The sequence below is a fragment of the Lepeophtheirus salmonis genome, chromosome 14 (assembly GCF_016086655.4).
Source record: "Lepeophtheirus salmonis chromosome 14, UVic_Lsal_1.4, whole genome shotgun sequence".
NCBI lineage: Eukaryota > Metazoa > Arthropoda > Copepoda > Siphonostomatoida > Caligidae > Lepeophtheirus > Lepeophtheirus salmonis.
Window position 1 is genome coordinate 29,205,092 of NC_052144.2, and position 21,720 is coordinate 29,226,811.

The 21,720-nt window shown below is 29.5% G+C and overlaps 1 pseudogene; it reads left to right on the forward strand.

Moving 5' to 3' along the window:
• LOC121128846 (enolase-like) overlaps window positions 1-21,720 on the forward strand; it is a 115,716-nt pseudogene that overhangs the window by 33,530 nt on the left and 60,466 nt on the right.

Sequence of the window (21,720 nt, forward strand, 5' to 3'; positions counted from 1 at the left end):
AGTACTCGAATGGAAATTCGTGGATCACGTTAACGTGATATTTTATAGACTTGTTTGCATGCTGGAGAGCGAACTTTTTGTTTGTTTTGTAACTAACTGTTTATGCTTTAATATAAACAAGTATGAATTAATTTCAATCACTCAACCTTCATTCATTATTGAAGTAGTAAGTATTCAGAATTGCAATGGACCATCCGGTATTTGCAACATTTTGTAAGACCACACCTTAGTCTACCTATCAATGACTCTAAATCTCTTTGAGATTCACTGATGATGTTTCAATGTGTTATCGCTGTTTGTTATTGGAAAGGATATATATGGATAGTTTTAAGAATATAAAACCATCGGCATGTTAAAAAAAAAACCCACTAAATGACATGATAACCCTGATAGTTTTAAGAACATGGGAAAGATAAGCAGCAATAACATTTTATTTACCTAACAGCTAGAAGATGAATATTTTTTTAGTTTTCGTCCAAAAAATTTGGTAATACACCTCAATGTCATCCTTCCGACTTAGAATAAAGATCAAAGAAACAAGTTTATTCGGTATCTGAACCTCGAAAGTATAAAGTGTCGTAGTCAAAATGACCCTTAACAACATATTTAGATAGACTCCAGACATCCATTCCAATACATTTCTAAGTAAAAGTGAAAAAAAAAAAAAAATGGATAAAATTTTCTTACTTCAAAATAAAAAGAGGTCAAATTGGTCCTTGCAGTAATACAAGGATTATATTTACACGCGGTATATGAAAGAATTTTTCCATATTGGAATGAGATAAATGTGTATTTTAAAACTTTTTTTGATGGTAAATCTAAGATTATACAAAATAAATGCCGAAGTAGGATCTTCATAAAATATTTTAACTTCATTCGTTGTAAATATGAAAGGTGGATTTTCTATAAATTTAACAATTCGTATCATATTGTTTTTGCACAAGACAAGACTCATTCCTAAGTAGAATATAAATAATCAAATACATTATTTATTTTTTGACATACCCGCCTTTAATAATGAAATAAAAGATTCATGACGGCTTCAAGGTAGCTTTTAGTATATAATACGTAGTATTGCAGCATCTTGGTACGTTTCATTACTGCCTTGAATGCAAACTAGATTGAGCTTTTAAAGATATTTAAGAGAAAGAAAGTTATTTTAGATCAATTTAATCAAATATTTATTTGATTTAAAAGCTCAATGTTCATAATTATTACGTGCCTAAATATCTTCATAATATCCTACCCAAATAACCATAAAAAGAGGAGCAAATGTACTCGTATCCATTTGAAAATAAGTTTGGATCTCAATGAGATTTTTTTTTTTTTTTTTTTTTTTTTTGAATAACTCGATTTTTTTGGTAAAAAGACAAAATAGTATTTTATGATTTATAACATGTAATATGTACTTCTGTCTATTTTTTGCACAATATCTACAGATTTAAAGTAGTTTAATGAGTTTCTACATATTTCACTAATGGTTTATTGTTTGCTTATCTTTTTCACTAATTAAAGAAAAAGTTTTGAAGGGCAGTTCCGCATCATAAAGAGTCCGATGACGAAATGTAATCCATAGTAAAAGTTGTTAAAACGTGTGTGATATTTTTTGTATTCGGCTATATGAACAGTGTTTTCATCATTATTCTATAATTCTTAAAGAGAGAACATCTACTGTAGTCCCTTAGAGTGTGCTAAAGAAATGTTATACATCTAAGTCCTTGTTCTACTCAGAGTAGAACTGTTGATCCATAATTCCTTCATAAGTCTTTGCTATATACGGTTTGGGATTTGTGTTAATTTCCTTCGTTTCATAACAGCTTGCAGCTAATCAAATTAAGTGTTATAACAGCTTATCTGCTTATCTTTCCCACGTTCTTAAAACTATCAGGGTTATCGTGTCATTTAGTGGTTTTTTTTAACATGCCGACGGTTTTATATTCTTAAAACTATCCATATATATCCTTTCCAATAACAAACAGCGATAGCACATTGAAACATCATCTAAAAAATTTCAGAGCACCTTATTTATGTTGCTCTGACAACTTTTATGTTGCCTTGTTCTAAATTTAACACATTTTTAATGGACTAATAAATTTGATTAAAATATAGAAAACTACCCTATTAATATTTTAATGCTCAATGACATGATTAATATCTCCTAGATAGTGTTAAAACGTAGTTCAAAAACTATTAGCTATATTTTATCAACTAAATTTATAATATAAGGTGAAATATAAAGAAATCAATTATTTTAATTATTTTCTTTTACTCATGTTATCTCTTTGGCAATCGAAACAGTACTTACACGATAGTCAGGCTCAAAGATTCCTACTATTTTACCTAATTTTCGACAATAGCCCTCTTAGAGAGTGGTGCATCCTTGACATCCAATTTATTGGAATGAAATAGACAAAGTCAACATTACACGTTATTGGCTGTTACATATAAGTACCATAAGCATTATTCACATTTTAGCCGCCTGACCTGTGTTTTCACCTTAATCGCAGAAAAACTGTAAATTATATGGCATAATTTCTTGTTGCAGTGCCCATCTTTGATGCAAGCTCAAATAATACTCAGTCAAACAATCGCAAAGCTGTAAAAGAGTTTGTAAAGTAAGAAATCTTATCTTTCTGATTCCATTTAGTGTAATCCAATTGCACATATACAAATGTAAGCGATATAAAAATTACTTAAGCCAATGGTTTGCTTTTTTTACTAAGCCTATTATATATGTATATAAAAAAAGATATTATATATAAAAATCAAATCAAGTCTAAATAAAGCTGGCGATCGATTAAAAATGATGTAAAAGCATAGTAACTCAGTGCTGCCCTTGTATTTCAATCAAGTTTGTGATAAATCAAAAAAATATTAGCTGGTTACTTCCAAAACTCAAGTTTGTTTCTATCTAAAAATTTGGTTCGTTCAGACTCATTTTTCCAAAGCTATTCTTTAATCGTAGCTTGTCGAATCAAGTTGATCATTTTGATTTACTATAAACCTGGACCTGATAGAATAGTACTTGGAATATTGCCCGATGAAATATTAGTCGACTGAATATTGCATGAGAAAAATTGACCGACTCGCAATAGACAAACATACTTTTATTAATGGTTAAAAATGTTTGATCCTGTACATGTACATATATAATTAATAACTACAAATTTAGAATCTCAATTAGTTACTTGAGTGGCATTAAATATTAAAATATACCTTCCAAAAAGGGATAATGTTAGTGTTTTTATCCATACAAAGAATGTTTATTTTAAAAAATATGTTATCAAACATTATTGGGACAAAAAGCTATAAAAGTTTTCTTGTTCTGATCATCAAAGTTGAATGTTATGTTATATTCAATATATTTATTGAACCATTGATGGAGCTTTTATTGATCCAAGAAAGACAATTTATTTCCTTTTTAAATTTTCTCAATTATTGGATAAATATTTATGTGGATATTGTATTTCCTTTTTTCTAATCTAAATTTATAGTTTTTAATTTTATATACCAATGTACGAGAGGAAACTTATCAAATTATTTATTGATGTGGGACAAGTTTTCTTTAAGGCCATTTCCTATTGGGCAATGTTCTTAATATCAAGTTAAAGATGTTTTGAATGTCATAATATATTTTATTACATTTTAAATACGAAAAGAAAACATTCGTAAAAAAAGTGTAAGTTGCTTAAAAGAAATTATTGAGCTTTTACAACGAACCTTATAACTTAAATAAAGGGTAATTAAGAAGATGTTGATGTTTTGTTATACATAGCATACGTAATTTATTATAGCTTGTTTTTGCAATTTCAATACTTGTCAATTCTACTCGTAGTCCAACAAGGACTTTTAATCATAGCTCCACAAGACGGTTTATTTAGTATATAAAACAAGGAGGGAAATCACATACTTAATATGATTTTCAGAACTGTGTAGAACAAAACTTTAAATGTGTACCATCATTAAGAAACAAAAATAACCTTTTCTGACTATTAAATCCGGTTTTATCAACTTTTTGGAAAAATGACGTTTGATCCCCAAAGCTTTTGAACAATGGTAGTTTTGATACCTTGAAAAAAGTTGCCCGTTCCAAGTAGATCAAACACTTCTATACTCATTAAGTGTGCATAAATACTAAATACAGTTATAAAGAATCCAGAAAATGCCAATAATACTATGGTAGAACATTGTAAAATCTCAGTTGCAGTATGTTATCATTAATGATTAATTAACACAGTGATCGATAAGGACGATTATCGAAAGGAGAAAACATTTACTATTAATATATATTATATTTTATTAATTTTAAAGTGTAACCACAAATTTGTTTGGTCATAAATGACTGAAAATAACGATGATGAGTTATAAGTAATGATGAAAATCCAGTGTAAAATGGACACGTTAAAAAAAACGAAACATCAACATGGTAACCCTGACAATTTAAAAAATATTTTGGAGGATATAAAGAATTATGCTCATGACGTTTCATTAGATCCGTTACAATCAGCTGTGACAAAAGAGGAAGGAAAAAGGAATATAAACAAGGAAATTTGATACAACTACTCCGATGACGTCGATGCCCAATTCCACTCTGTGTCCAACAAGGACTTATAATTATAACTTTGCAAGAAATCTTCAGAGTTACACTCCGTCTTTAATGATCACACATGAATATTCAATCAGGTTTTGAATATAATTGAATCTATTCAGGAAAGGTTGTTCACTACTCAGGAATTATATAATAAGCACAACTGCTAAACAAAAGAAAATTAATTCTTCAGACTACCAATTCCAGAAAAACGGACTAGCTAAAAAATACACCTGATTTTCATCACTGGTTATAAGTATAAGTCATAGTTGTATACAGGGTAGTGTTGAAAATCGACACCAGAGCCCTGAAATATAAACACCTGCCAATATCATTACTATATACGGAGTTGCGTTTGTGATTATTTGCTTTATCTCATAGCAGCTCACATCTAATTTAATGAAATATCATGACAGCTAAGCTTCTCTCCTCCAAAACATTCTTCAAATTGTCAAAATGACTATGTTAAATTTCGTTTTATTTTTACATAACAGTTGATAATTTTATTTCCATCTATGGTGCTTTGAGTGCATCCCACGAGGCTCATGTCTCCCAATGATGATGAAACACATCTCCTCTAGTCTTTCAATGGTAGACGTTTGCATTTTCATAATTATTTTGAATCATATTTTACAAAGGAGTGCCTTTAGATTTTACACACATTTGAAAGGTGATTTAATGGAAAAATATTTTGGGATGCTGGTTTAGATCCCCATTTCATATGGTACATATATGGTAGACATAAGAAAAACGAAATTAACTTGATGTTTTAAAGGGAATTTGTCTGTCTAATTATGGCATTTTGATATCTGTGACTAAAAATTGGGATATTCTTATAAGAAAAGGAAACAAGTTTTTGTAATTAAATTCAGTTAATCAAAAATAAATTAGAGTTAGTCCAATGAAAAATTGATGTTAATCTGTGTTCAAATAATTATTTGTAATAAATCCGATTAAAAACAAACAACAAGTTTTTCTTATCTCTATTATCAATATGAAATACATTCCTTACTGTTTAAAGACAACAACTGTACACAATATTTAAGCCATTATATTTAAAAATGCACAAATTATTGTTCTGTCATTCCTAAGAGTTGTTACGTCCATAAAAAGATGTTTATCTCAATGTTGCAATTTTTAACATGTCTTGAAGAAAGAAGACAAAGATCCGGGTCAAAGTCTTAGTGTGTGACTTTACATGTTTGCATAATTCATTAAGTATAGATTATCATGAATTTTTAATCAACAGTGGATTCCTCATTGTATATTTTAACCAATACATAAGGTAATAATTTTTTTCATCACTTGTAGCGCAATATATAAAAGTGAGTGATTGATATAGTCGTTTATGTTCCGTCAATAGCCAAATAAAATTATCATAAATAAATTTGAGGCTCTAGACCATTAATTCCGAACCAGGTCTCTGTCGAGGACTAGGGCTCCTCAGGGGATCGTATATGGCTCCGCAGGATTAACAAAACATGTCTTCTTTTTAAATATTCACCACTCATTCCCATCCACTACCTAAGATACTTGTCTTAAAAAAACAAAATAATCATAGACCAAAATGTTTGGAAAAATGAGATCTTCTCTAAAAAAAATATATGAATTGTGGCTCCGCAGTGATGAAAGATTGGAGATCACTGATCTTAATTATAAAGTCATGATAAATCCATTCACCGATTCAAGAGAGAGATGGCTAAGATATCGTCTCACTACGTCAACATTATTTACCAACAAATCAAAGAAAGATGAAACGGAGTATCTGCTCTTTCTGCAAAGGATCGCATCTTTCAATCTTTTTTATGAATGTAGTAGAGTGATACCTGTAAGGAAAATCGTGGAAATGAAAATTAAGGACGTTCTCGGAATATAACTAAAAAAGAAGATTGGCACGTGGCTATGCCACCGACGACACGGGATTACCTAAAGGCTGACGCAATAATCACGAAAGTTATTTGAATTTTATACTTCACCCAGACTGTGGGCTCTATAATAAAGACGACAGGACTCAAGGATTTCATTGACGGACAACTGATGGTGCCTCAACCGTTTTGAACAATGCCATTAGTAGACATCAATATCTGGTGGTACTTTGAAAACTAAACCTACTAATGTCAACAATCTGCAGCGGAAGACCATAATGGATTCTACGGTTAGTTAGTTCTTCCATAGGCATGTTGAGGTCGTCTAAGGCTAAGTGGGCGACATCTCAAACTAATTTTTCTGCCCTTTTTTTTATGAATAAATATATATTTATCATATTATTGAAATGATGTAACTTCAATGAAATGAATTATATACTGGTGTTAATGATTAACATATGAGAACTTTGGTCTTAGGTATTTTTCATTACACCTCTGTATCTATGTTTGTTGAGTGTTATTATATAAATGGCTTTGAATTGCATGATAATTTGTTGTACTAATATATGTATTATAAGTTCTCTTAGTTAATTACCGTTAAAATGACTATAATGACAGCTAGTATAAATAACTTTATAAAAAAATACCAACGATTAAGTGTATTACAGTAGTCATCATTAATCATGGAGATGATTTAAATTAATGTAGGCATATAACCTGCACAAGAGTTATTTAAGTCTTTTTTTTTGTTGCTTCGTGTATAACTTGGTTAGTTATTTTTATATCTCATATACATATATATATATATACAGTGTGTCATCATAAAAACAATCTTATTCAAAAATCAACTCAAGAGAAAATCCCAGTTTATTGTTTACTTCATAAATACATATACATATATAGTCCAATACTTCATATTTATATAAATTAACTATAATTTTTGTATTCAAATTTGTGGGATACATTGTTTTGAGTTACTTACTTAGATATGTGGTGCGTCCATATAAAAACAATCTGGTACAAAAATCCGGAAAAAATCCCATTTTTGCTTGGATTCATTTATACATACTTATTATTTCATATACATCTTTCAGTCAACTATTGGTGTTGTATCCAAATTTATTGGATGAGTTACTATAACCAAGAATTTTAGCCATGTTAGAGCCTTTATTTGATTTATGGCGCTTATATCTGGCCCGATATAGGCTTTCAAATAAAATGTATCCATTTGCCATTATTTTATTATGAAGATCCATTTTGTATAATTTAAGAGCAGTTTATGATAAAACCAACGATAGTTCATTGTAGACTATGTGTTCTGCATTCAATTTTTAGAAAAATCATTCTTGATTGCTTTTGTGATGACAGGTTATAACTTTAAAATACTTATTCTGTTAAACTTAATTGTTCAAAATCAGGCGTTTGGCTAATTTTATTAAATTTTTTGTAAAGTCATGAAAAAAATATTTATTCTAATTGTATATATACTTTATAACACTTTAAACAGAGGCTGATTATAAACTAAAACGTTTATTCATATGTGGTTAGTAAACACAAAAACAATCTATATACAAAAATAAGAAATTAAAAGAGATCGATGACTTCATAATCACCCTTGAACGCACTAAGAATAAGAGAAAATTTTGTACCATTACATTTTGGGTTTATTGATGGCCATGTGAAAGGTTTTTGCTAGCACCCATCTACCGCCATATAGCTGATTTGGCGGATGTGAAGGAAGTGATGATGTCTATTTCGAAAAATTCTCATGCTGGAAATATGTTGCCCATACAAGAATTAATGATCCTTCCAACTAGAGCTCCCTCCATGACTGAAGCAATAAGGATGGGATCCAAAATCTATCACCATCTCAAGGCTCTTATCAAGGAAAATTACAGCTTGGATGATGGAAATGAGGGTGGCTTTGTTCCCCACTTCCAAGCCAACGGCGAGGCTATTTATCTTCTTTAAAAGCCATTGGGAAGGCTGGAACACAGGAAAATCAAGAACAGAATAGATACCACTGCTTTTCAATTTCACAAAAATGGAAAGTAAGATTTCTATTTCCAAAAATGATTAATCCAAGGAAGCCGATTGGCTTACATACGATGTTCTTGGTGAAATTAGAAGGGAGTCATTGAGGATGAACCCGTCATTCCCATTGAAGATCCTTACAATCCAGATAATTGTGAGGGATGGACTTTATTGACATCTCAAAAGGACATTCAGACTTTCGGAGATGATCTTAATGTCACTAACCCCGAGCGCATTCAAACGGCTGTTGACATGAAATCTTGCAACTGCCTCCTCTTGAAAGCAAATTAAATTGGTTCAGTTACTGAATCTATTCAGGCTCACAATCTTGGTCTCTCATAGATCCGGTGAGGTAGATAATTGTTTCATCGCTGATCTTCTCGTTGTTCTCTGCACTGGTCAAATCAAGCCTGGAACTCCTTACAGATCTGAACGTCAGTTTAAATACAATCAATTGTTGCCTATTGAACAACAGTTGGGATTGAACACTAAATATCTCGGTGACAGGTTTAGAATGTCCATAAAGGGATGTGTTTTTTTATTGGAAAAAAGTTCATTTCTATAGTGACTATAAATTATTTTATTGTTTTAAAAAACTTTACATGACGAAAAATAAAATCTTTTTCTATTATTTATTTCAAAATATTTCTTAATTTTTATTTCATATATACAGACAGCCTATATTTTATAGAAATATTTCACTCAATTTGCTATACATATATTCAAATATATGTGATGAGTTGATATATACAGGATTATTTACTATAGTTTAAAACTTTTTTATGATTTTTGCCACTTAATTTTGCCCAAATATAGTATCTTTTACATAGAATATATCCATTTCTATATTTTTCTTTAATTGAGTATTGCATCTTCTACAATGTCTTTACAGAATTATTTGTTTTTGAGATATGAAGTTAATTTATGAAAGAGGACCAATTATGTAATCAAATTTAATTTTGTAAAAAATCGTTCTAGTTTGCTTTCAGTTCGACAGGCTAAATTTGCAATATCTCTAGAGTGTAAATACAAAAGTATAATAAGTTTAAAATATATATTGAGATAAATTGTTTATATATGTAACGTATTAATACAAAACCAGGCAGGGATAAAAAAGAAAAGTATGGAAGATAAGACTTTTATTTTCCTTGCTATTTTACTTCAGAAGAAATAATCATATGCCTCTTTATTGGCCACTTTGCACTGTTATATCAGCAAATTAATATTTGATAGTATAAGATTATAATAATTAAGGCATTGTTTTTTTAATGATGCTCCTTATTTAAAACTTTAAGACTTAAAAGTCCTGGTTTTTTTAGCCAAAACCAATAATTTCTCTGTTTAACATTGTTGAAGGGGAGGCAATAAAATATTTTTTTTTTAAATATGTCGCAATAAGACTGTATAATTAAAAACCAAGTGGGTTTGATTTTATTCTAGAGGGGGTATTCTAAAGTTTTCTTGTAAATACAATCCGTCCTATTACGTATAATTTGTGAGGAATGAACATTTCCCGTCGAAAATAAATATTGCCGAAAAATGGGTTGACAGAAAATTTCATAAAAATTAAACTAACTACAATTCAGCGCCTGAGTTTCTATTGGGAATATTTATGAAATTCAGTTGATTGCTTCATTTTTTAATATACCAAAAACAATTTTTTATTTATTTTTGATGGGTTAAAATTTGCAAAAATTTTGAACGAAAATAACTCCACGGATAATGATGAAAGAAATCTAAAACTGATTTTATCAGATCCGGCGTTAGTCAATAATTATGAATACCGAATCATCCACAATTATAAAATAACAAATTGTTGCTAATTAAATTTACCATCTTTTTGTAAAAAAAAAAATCCTTTTTTAACCTTTTATTGAAAAGTTATAAATATAGATATATAATACAGAAAACAACTCCAGAAAATAAGTTTGTGGAGATGAAGAAGGCCTTGACATAGTAAGAAAGAAATATAAGTATAAATAAAAACGATTCTATGTTACAAGGATCATTGTTTCTTCAATCAAGTGCAAATATTCAACGTTAAAAAAAAATACAACCCGAGTAATAAGTTAAAGTCCCTTATCATACAAAAATAAGTATCATTGATTTAAGGATGAATTTAATCAAATCCAAAACAAACAAACCCCACAATAAATAATAGAATTTTTTTAGTCTTTATAGATGATAAGGTAGGGAGACTTGATAAGACGTAACTTATTACTTCTAAGCAGTCACATAAATAAATAAGAAATGCAAAGTTTTTATAAAATAATATAAGAATTTGGGAAAACTTTTCTATACTTATTTTTAATGTAGTAGTATAATATAAAAAACAGAAGATGAATATCAAATAAAAAACTCCTGAAAAAAGGCTATTTAATAGGAACGAATATCGGTTCAAACCCGTTTAGCCTTTTTCTGTCCATCTGTTCATTTAAAAAATATATCCGTTCAGTCGTTCATTTGTTTAGTCATAACAACGAACACGGGATCTATTCTTGTCCTAACGTATTTATCTACGAAAAAACTTTTAACCCCTTCGAAATTTCTATATTGAGCTACTACAGATGACACCACATAATAACTTTTACTTTTTAGGAATATAATTTTTTCTCATTGCATAATTTACCTTGTCAGGTTTTGTAGTTATTTATAGGGTAGTTCATAGTGCCCCTAGTGGACAAAAAAATATTCGTGTAGACAAAAGTTAATAAAGTGTTTGTTGTTTCGCCACTTGATTTTAGCTATGGTAATTTGGAAAACAATGAATAATCTAGAAAGAAGTTAATAACGTTCAAAGAGCTATTCTCTTAATTGTTCATTTTTTGTCTCAACAGCGTTTAGACATTCAGAACGAATGGAAAACAGGCTCGTTTTGCACTTAATACCTAAGTCTTGTATAATGTTGATATTGAATGAAAAATATCAATCTCGATACAAATGAGGCATTATAAACATTGGGAAGTAAGTAACGGCCTGTACTGATAAATATTTAAAATCAATCAGATAACTTTAACTCTAATTTTTAAAATTCGCAATTACTGGAAATTCAAAATTTAAAAGAACACCTTTACATGCCTTATATATTAATAAGTATATAGTTGTTGCTTTTTTTCTTAAATTTATCAAGTTGTGCAACCTAAAGATGACTTACTTTCTTTAGCATATCACAACTTTTCTACACTAGACGTAATCAAAATTGGAAAAAAGTTGAAAAACAGACCTTTCCAACGTACAAATTTTTTAATAAGATGCATATCTCATATTTGACTTATTACATCATCAACATATTCAGGAAAAATTTGACACTTGAGGACCACCCCCAAGGACTGTCGATCCTAAAGACCGATCAGACCCGTCCTAAGACTAGACTAAACCGAATAAATAAAACTAACACAACACTCGTTGTAGGTCTCATGAAATTGGGAATCAATTCGTCTTAAATTTTTTTGAATAGTATATAAAAAGTGTATGTCAAAGATGACACCATTTCTTTTTGTTAATAAAGATGACTTCAATTTTTAATTAACTTCTTGCTATGGAATACATTTTAATAACTGACACAATTTAAAATATATTGTTTACTCATTTTAACACATTCGACCCAATTTTTAGTTTCGATAAAGCAATAATAGAAAACGAATTTTAATTTTCTTGAAAAAAAAAAAAATGATACAATTTGGAAATAATGATAATGCCCTTTTATACACACATAAGCATCAACAAAATTTTGCTGAGAAACTTGCAGTGTCTTTGTTTTAAAAAAAGATAATATTAATTCTTGTTCTTTTTCTTATAAAGGACACAATTTTATAAAAGATTAGTAAGCCAATTTTTTGATCATGTAATAATTTGTCAAATACGAGTTTTTTACGAATTTAAAATAATTCCGTTTTAATTTGTTTAATATTTAAGTACTGAACAACATTACTATTAATATTAAGACAAAGAACGCTAATAATAAAAATAATATAACATTTAATATTTAAACAAACCCTACTATTTACAAGTGCATATCCCTATTGTCAAATTATATATTTCTCAGAGCAAATTATACAAATGAGTAATGTATCTAATACTTTGGCAATTTTCTTATTATTTATAGGCAGAATAATATTACATGCACTACTTTTGCTAAACATTTAAAGTGCATCTCAATAGCCCTTAAAAGTGCATTTCAAAACGTGATTTGATTTATTTTTTTTTAAATAATCAGAAGTGGCTTCAAACTATGAGTGTTCCTTATATTCCAGGGATATTGTCTTTCAGAGGGATCTTGTGAAGCACGTTTTTAAATTAGTGGATACTTAGTGTTGACGTATTGGTCTAAAAAGTCTGCAGTCATATTAATCCGGTTAATATTAATTTTGATAGTTCCATTATTTCTATTTCGTTAGAGTTATTTATGCTAACTGCAAACTTTGAACTGATGTAGTTATTAACTACGTCATTTCAGCTCTTGAAGTTTTAATAGAACTTTTTTTAAAGGACTTAATTCATATTGTTGATGATGTAAAAAAAATGATGAGGGTTAGTTTAAAATTAGACCATCTAAACCAAGACCGTAATAAAAGTATTAGAAATAATTTACAAATTAAAACAGAATAATTATGAAATAATGTAACACTGAATTTATTACCTTAATTTATTTTCGAAAATGTCATAACTGCCGGACGATTCTTTTCAAGGAAGTATAGTATAAAAGGGAATATTGTATGATATACATGATATGCATAGTTCTATGATCTAACTAACAAGTTTGGGATCTTAAGTAAAAAGCAACTTATCTTGTAGAGACAGATTTAATTACATAAAGTAACTTTTTCAGTGATATACGATACCTTAATTAGGTCCTTTTAATTGATGATTGCTGAAAAAGACCGGACTGATGAGAAAAAATACTGAAAGCCAATGAAAGCTGATTAGAAATTCAATTTTTAAGACCTACTCAATACAGTTAGTAAATAAAAAAACAATGTAAAAATTTAAGCATTTTTTAAATATTTGGGTTCGAGGTAAGAAAACTTACGCTTAACTTAACCATAAATTCAAAGTTCTTTTTTTTTTGTCATTATTGCTTATAGTGTGCTGGTTGTATTACAGAACAAACGGGTCCCTTTTTTTTGTAATTCCGTAATCTGATCTGACCCACATACAAAATTAGATATTAAGTGATGCACACCCTAGTTTTGCTGAATAGATGGGAATAGTAACAAAGAGTGAAGCTAAAAGAAATGACAAAGAGAAGGATGAAGAAAGACACAGATAGGGAAGTGGAGAGGTAAAAGAGATTGAGAAGGAGAGAGAAAGAGAAGGAGAGAGAAAGAGAAGGAGAGAGAAAGAGAAGAGAGGAAAGAGAAGGAGAGAGAAAGAGAAGGAGAGAGAAAGAGAAGAGAGAGAGGAAAGAGAAGAGAGAGAGGAAAGAGAAGAGAGAAGAAGGAGAGAGAGGAGAAGAAAGATATAGAGAGAAAAGAGAGGAGAGAGAAGGAGAGAGAAGGAGATAGAAAGTGAAGGAGAGAGAAAGATGTAGAATAAGAGAAAAAAAGAGATTTCATTTCGATCAAAAAAAAACATTTTAATGACATTGAAGACCCCCAAAAAATAATATTTAAATATCCTTGGTTATATTTGCTTAATTTCAGACTGATATTTTCAACCGTTTTGAATTCTATGAATAAAAAATTAAATGTGGGATTTCAAAGAATGTCTTGTGGATGTAAAAGTCCATCCCAAAATAATGAGTTCCCAAGATAGAAACCCTTGAAATTACTTTATATGTTTTTTTTTTGTTTCATACATGATGTTTCAATGTGCTCAGAATGTTTTTTTTGGAAAATGTTGTTGTGAATATTTCATCAATTCATTAAAAATTACCAAAAATAACATCTACAAATTTCTTACTCATAGATTTGAAAAAAAAAATAAAAAAATAATAATAATTATCTTTATTTTTTTCATACTCAAAACGAAGATTATCAATCAGATATATTTTTATTGCAAAATTGACATGAGTACCTAACTTGAGTATGAAGACAGATCCAAACATCTTAAAGAAATAAAGGTGTGCCATGAATATATTTGATAAAGATATATCTTGAAGCGGACGAGCCATGAATAATTTATAAGATACACAATGTAAATAAAGAAATGATCAATTCATCAAAAAAATGAGACATTTGAGTTCATGATAGTTGTTATCTCAAGTAGTTTTGTCTATCAAGCCATCGTATTTAAATATAAATGCCTGTAGATACATAGGCTCATAGATATGTCATAATTCAAATATCAAAATGTTTGTCTTCAATTTCACCATTTTTAACCTTCCGCCATGTCTTTTTCTTCATACCAATAACGTTAACGGGTCATTTATGAGCCAGATTTTATTTTGTTTGAATTTATATAAAATTAATTTATCGTCGTGGATTTTTTATCTCTTATTGAAGCTTTGTATATTTCTAATATGACAAAATTGGGGTATTTTTTCAACATTTGTTACAATTCATAAATTGGTTCTCTGATCTCTTGATATTAACTAATAAAGCTTTACACAAATCGGGGAAGCAAACACCGCGTGGTCAGTCACTTTTTTTTTAAGCTAGGAGAAGCGATAGTTATTCTCTACGATTATAACTTATTGCTCAGCCTTCATGAAATTTATCCTTTTGACTGATGTAACAAGGTACATTTTGCCAAATGAAGAAAAATTACGTACATTATAAGAGAAAATAACAAAAATGATAAAGTGACGTCTTTTGTGAAATCATAAAAAAACATCTTGTGTGGGAAAAAATATATAAGTGATACTATGAATCTATCTAACATGTGCATTTTGCCAATTAGTATTTAGTTTAAAGAAGACTGATATGGTATAGTTATACTTATACAATATTTGACAGCACAAAAAAAAGGTGTCAAATTGACAGCGTAAATTGGGTGTAGGGATTATGGTGCTGTGAAATACAGGGTTTGGAAGCAAAACATGGACTGAATGACTGATTTTAGAAAAATATCAATAATTTAATTTTTTTATAAATAATTTTTGAAGTTTTTTTTTGAAAAAACTTTGAGACACGGCGATCGTGAACATGTTCACTGGTCGCCCTCAGCAGCAATCACAGCCTCCAAACGGCGGCGGAAAGTCTTGCAGGCGTTGAGGATGAATTCTCGAACAAGTTGTTCCACTCCTTCACAATGGCGGCCTTCAAGGAGTCCATATTCGGGTAAGATGTCTGGTTAGTCTCCCTCTTTGATGTGCTGCACACAGCAAAGTCTAACGGGTTCAAATCCGGCAAAGAAGATAGCCACATGTCCTTTGGCCAAAAATTAGTCAGGTTGTCGGTGCAGAACTTCTGGCATTTCGTCGATGTATGTGAGGGTGCACGGTCCTCAAATGGTTGTCCTTTGGTTAGGTGGCCTTGAGCCATGGCAGTATGGTGAAACTCAGCACCTTGTAGTAGGCCTCCTGGCGTATTTTCTCCCCAGCCTTGAAAAAGAAGGGAGTCAAGTTGTGTCCCCCACTTCCTTCTTTCCTTGAGAGGTCTTTTCCATCCTTTTTCATCTCGGCCACCTTGAAAATGAGGCTCCTGGAGCACTTCACAATGTCTATAATCTCTGCCACCTCAATTTTGGCATCTAGAAGGTCTGAGATCCTCTGCCTTTTTTCTTCTTGCTCACTCATAACTAGCATTTATTAACAGTCCACGTTTTGCTTCCGAGCCCTGTATATACACTTTTTTTAATCAATCATATTACTTTTATTTGTGGACCGATTATTAAGGGTCAGATTCGAGTAAAAACATTCAATACAAATATATTATAACATAATATAATTACAACAATACTTTTATTCCAAAAGTCCAGTAGATATCAGTTATCAGTATACCCCCTACGTTATAACGAGGCCCTTTGTCAGGAAAATGCGGATGTATTCATAATTAATTACGGGAATGAAGTTGAACGGAGGCTATGTTTTATTATCGATTTGTTTGGATGTTTGTAACAGTTTGCACTAGTAAGCAAATTAAAGATCAATTTTTATCAAACTTTGTAGGGAAGTTAAATATGTTTACAATATGAAGTCATTAAATTTTAAGAGGTTACAAAAAATGTCAAAAACGCAAAACGGACAATAACTTTTGAAAAAATAGAGACACACAACTCAAATTATTTTAGATGTCCATTTATCACACAAAACCAATTGAGATGCAAAAATTAAATTCCAGTCCTTTTTTGTTAATTATAAGGAAAAATGACTTTAACTAGAGATTTGCGCTCTATCAAGTCCCTACTGTAATTTTAATTTTGATAAAAGAAATAAATACTTTAAATTCTATTCTGCATGGAGCTATAAAACAATCTAATTAACATTCCACATATGTACACTGATATCCTATAAAAGGATGCTTCAAATCGATTCATTGATTCTTGATACAAGAATTCAGGTTTTTCACAAATAAAAAATGACACTTGGTTGCTAAAAGTACCTAATTGTGCAATAAAGCTTTTAAGAGATTTATAAAACCAAATCACAATGTCGTTGATCCACTACAAAACATACTAACAACTACAACATAAAGAGATGAGTTGAATAACTTTAGGAGAGTCATTTTAGATGGGGATTCTGATTATATATTTTTATTTTTTGATATAAGTTAGTTATTTGATCAAATTTCAGTAGAAACAACATTGCTTACTGCAATTTGTTATTATTGCACAAACAGGGTATGTACCTTCACAATCATTCTACAATCTATTGTTGCATTCCTTTAGAGAAATATTGATTATTTTTTACCGACAGCAGTGGTGTACAATCTATATTAATAGCTTTTTATCAAATATTTTACTTTAATAGCTACATGTACAAATATGAAACAACATTTTTAGCAAAATGTATCTCAACTTAGTTTCATAAAATAGTTTTATATTTTGAAATAACTCCTTAATTATACAATCCATGCTAGATAACGCAGTTTCATCTACACAAAATGGACTGTAGCATATCTGTAGCCCTCTCAAATGAAGGAATTTTTGCTTCCTACTAGAAAATTGATTATTTGGAACTTTTTTCCCCACCACAATATTAGATATTTTAAATATTTAAAAAAAATATAATTTTAGAAGTTTTTTTACAAAGAAAATATTTTTTTGTGAACATCTGTCGATTTTTCATGTTTTTATGTAAAAAAATTTTTTTTTGAGAAGCACTTCGGGGTTTTGAATTTCTTTTGTAAAAGATTACAATCTGTTTTTTCAAAAAAATTAATTTTTCGAAAAGTATAATGGATTTTTGATATTTTTACCAAAGAATAAATCTTTGAAATTTTTTTTGAAATAATTTAATTTATTTGAAATTTTATAGTAAAAAAAATTAATCTTTTAAAATTTTGTTAAAATTTAATATTTGTATTTGTTAAATTCCAAAAACCAAGCCCTCTCTCCTCCCCCCTAAATATAATTTTGCAAGACACCCCTGGTACATTGCAAAATGTTCCCTCTGGTAAGTGCATTTTAAATATTTGTTATTTATAACAGAAATATATACTCATAAAACATACAATTTAGTCATCAGATTGCGTTAATCTTGATAGCAAAATTTAAATCTCCTATCTTCAATGTTGGTTACTCATATTATTGAAATTTTAATTTTTCAGTTCCAGCTTTTGTTCAGATAACATATTTTTGCACTGGGTCAAAGAAACGTCATTATTCAAAAACAAGTTTTAAAAAAACCAGTCTTCATTTATTCTTTTAAGGAGTTGCAATCTACAACAATAGAAATATACTAGACCATGAATATATAAGCAAATTGTGCATTTTGTAAATTAGATTAATTATTTTAAATATATGGTTTATAGCAGTGGTTATCAAATGGGGTACCCAGGCCCCTTGGGGTACTTGGAGACACTCCAGGGAGTATTTAATATTTTGAAAGACCTTTTAAAAGCGGTACATAACTCAAGGACATCTGCAGGAGGTGGGGTGGAAGGGTTGTAGTCCCCCTCCCTCCCCAAATTAAGCATTTTTTGTTTTTACTAGAAAATGTAATGTTTAATTTTTATTTTGTTTTAAATTTAATATTTGAAATATAATTTAATTTTCTGTGAATAACTATGGATTTTTAAATTTTTCTCCAAAATATTTCATTTTTTAAGTATATGTAGCTGTGAATTTTGAATTTTTTTCAAGGAAAACTTAATTTTTTAGTGAATAAGTAAGGATTTTTGACTTTAAAAAAAAAAATTATTTTCTATAAAAAATCCAAAAACCAAGCCCCCTCCAAAATATAATCCTGCTGACACCTCTGTCACTGAAGCTGAAAATGTTTTGTGGTGGTAAGAGGGTAGTAGGTTTAAATAAAATTTTACAAGTGGTAGATCACTAAAAAAAAGGTTGAAAATCCCTTGTTTTAGGGTACTTGTGATGGTGATAATGCAAATGTAAAATATTCCTTGGATGGTTCATATATGTATAATGTAATTTATAACTAATTTTTAACAAATTGAAAGGAAGTATTGTGTAGCACATTATGAAGTTCGAGTCCCCAAATACAATGTCAGTAAAGTATAGTTAGTATACATGTTTACACATACAGTCATTGTGTATCTGAGAAATAAAAATGTAGCAGCGAGGGTGTGTAGCTAACTCTCGTTGTGTCATATTCAAGGAAGTATTTAAAAAAAGAGAAACTTTGTACCAAAGCTCAGCCCATCATATTTAAAAAGAAAATACAGTGGAGTACATATCTACACAGTGTGGACCCAAAACGTGATTTGTATAGAATAAGTTAAAACAACTGAAACTGCATCTGTGATTTGTTGAAAAACTATATTTAGCCGCATATATGTCCTCCTTCAAAATCATAAGTTGCAATAAGATGGTTAAGTTACGAAAAACCTGATTTTAAAGAAATAAAGAAAATACATTTCAAAATCTCTTTGTGGTAACTTTCAATACAAAATTTAATCATACTTTTTATTTCCAATGTCCTCCATCACAATCCTTGAGACATCAGTGAACAGATTGGCAGCTCTTGACAACGAAGGCCGTGTCCATGACACACCAAGTGCTCATGAGAGTAGCTTGGAGCTAATCTGGTTTTGGATGACAGGTGTGGCATAAATTCTGTTCCAAGATATCTAAAACTGCAAGTCCAGGGGATTGAGTTTAGAGCTGGAGGAGGAACACATGGAGACATGCTAAAAGTCAGCCATTTTGTTGCTGCATATTTTATGGTTCTTCTTGGATATATAGAACTCTAACAAACTTTTTATTGTTGTAGGAAGTCCGAATTGAGATATGTAAACGGTTTCTACAGCTTTCTGGGTGTGGAAGAGACAAGTTGCCTTGTTTGTTTAGAACATTTTTATACTTTTTTTTTGGTTTTGTTTGTTGTTTAATTGCATAATGAAATCTCGAAAGTAAAAAGCGTGGATAAATTCGTAACAAATTCTACTACAAGTTTAAAACCCCATTCTGTATATTATTAAAACAAAATTAATCGAGACTTAACACAGGGTATTTGCACTAGTACATAATACATGTGTAATTTTAAAAGATTAAAATAAAATGAAATAATTAATAATTAATTAGAATTTAGAATGAGTCCTACTTTAATTAAATAAAGTCTAATGAGACTTGTACATTCTACTTACACAAGTTACAACTTGAACATATATCCAAACATCATATACAGTGTTTATATTATAATGAAGTTACTTTTACTAATTTTTTCAAATTGCAAACGTATGAATATCTGAATCAAACCATTCAACAAGAAATATCAAAGGTCAATGCAACAGTTCCGTGTATAGTTCATTCATAAAATATTTTGTATATTAATAGATCATACTATGTGTGAATAAGTAGCTCAAACTAAATTTAGATTTTCCATGACCTTGTGCAAATCTTTGATTGTAATAACTGTATAATGTTTTAGTTGTTTTTTTTAAACAATGAACTCACTCAATCAAACCTCTGAAGTGAGGCTATTAATAGAATCATTGATAACAATTAAAGTGGCCGCCTCGACCATTTGATTTTTTTTTTCGGAGGAAATCAGCTGAACTGATTCGTTAAATTAGCTGTGAGCAGCTATGAGATGAAGGAAATTACCTCAAACGCCACACCGTATCATGAAATTACTCCGATGTCAATCCTGAATTATACTATGATTAGAATTGCTACATATACTTGCAACTCCTTAACGTTACTCTCTGTTATTTATGATCAATTTGTGGTTATACTTTATAACTTATACGTACATTATGTTCTCTCTTCAAGAATGAAAGAATATAAAGAACAGCTTTAGAAAATAAAATATTCAGATAGCAACTATAATAAACTGGGCCTTCTATTACAAGTATTATTTTTATTGATGGATACGATGGTACAGACAATTTGGGGAACACCAAATTATTTTTTAGCATATTGCTTGTATAAAATTTATATATTGAGATCAGAGTTGGGTTTTTCACAAAATTCAAAACTTTTTCGCACTAATTTCATATCATATTTAATGATATTTTTGAGGGTGTAAATTTTTAAATGTGTAAAATCATTCAATCAATAGTTCGATTTGACACAGCTCTTGGATACGCTGAGACCATAACACTTATCAATAAATAATAATAAAAAATAATAGTGTTTATCAGTATAATTGAATCGAAATTTAATTGAATAAAATAATATATTATTTCACTCTTGTGCCTAGCATAATTTCCAAGTATTTTATTATTTTAGGTTTTGATACTATACTTTACTTACAATAACATAAAAACCAACATTTTTATAACCTTTGCAAAAATTGGCAATTACTAATTTTTTTACAAACTAATCATTCACAATAATTTTTTCAGATATGTTGCTGATATAATTTTACACCCTTTTTAATTGAAATAATTTTTTCCCTTAAAACTTTAAAAAAAATATTTTTAAATAGAAACAAAAGTATAAAAAAATCGAATAGTATTAAAATACTAAAGTTCGATGAATGGACCATGAGGGGTGTCACCTGTCCCATATGATTTTTAAAACTATATAAACACAACGCTATAAATCTGTCTATCATTATGAAACAAAAATAAAAAAACTTTTTTAATTTGTGAAACTTTTTTATTGTCTGTTGGAAAAGAAAATTATGTTTTGCACCTGTTTTTTGTCAATTTGTTGAAAAACAATCAATAAAATTGATGCGTCTACACAAAAATTTAGTGTTTATTAAAAAATTGAAGCAAC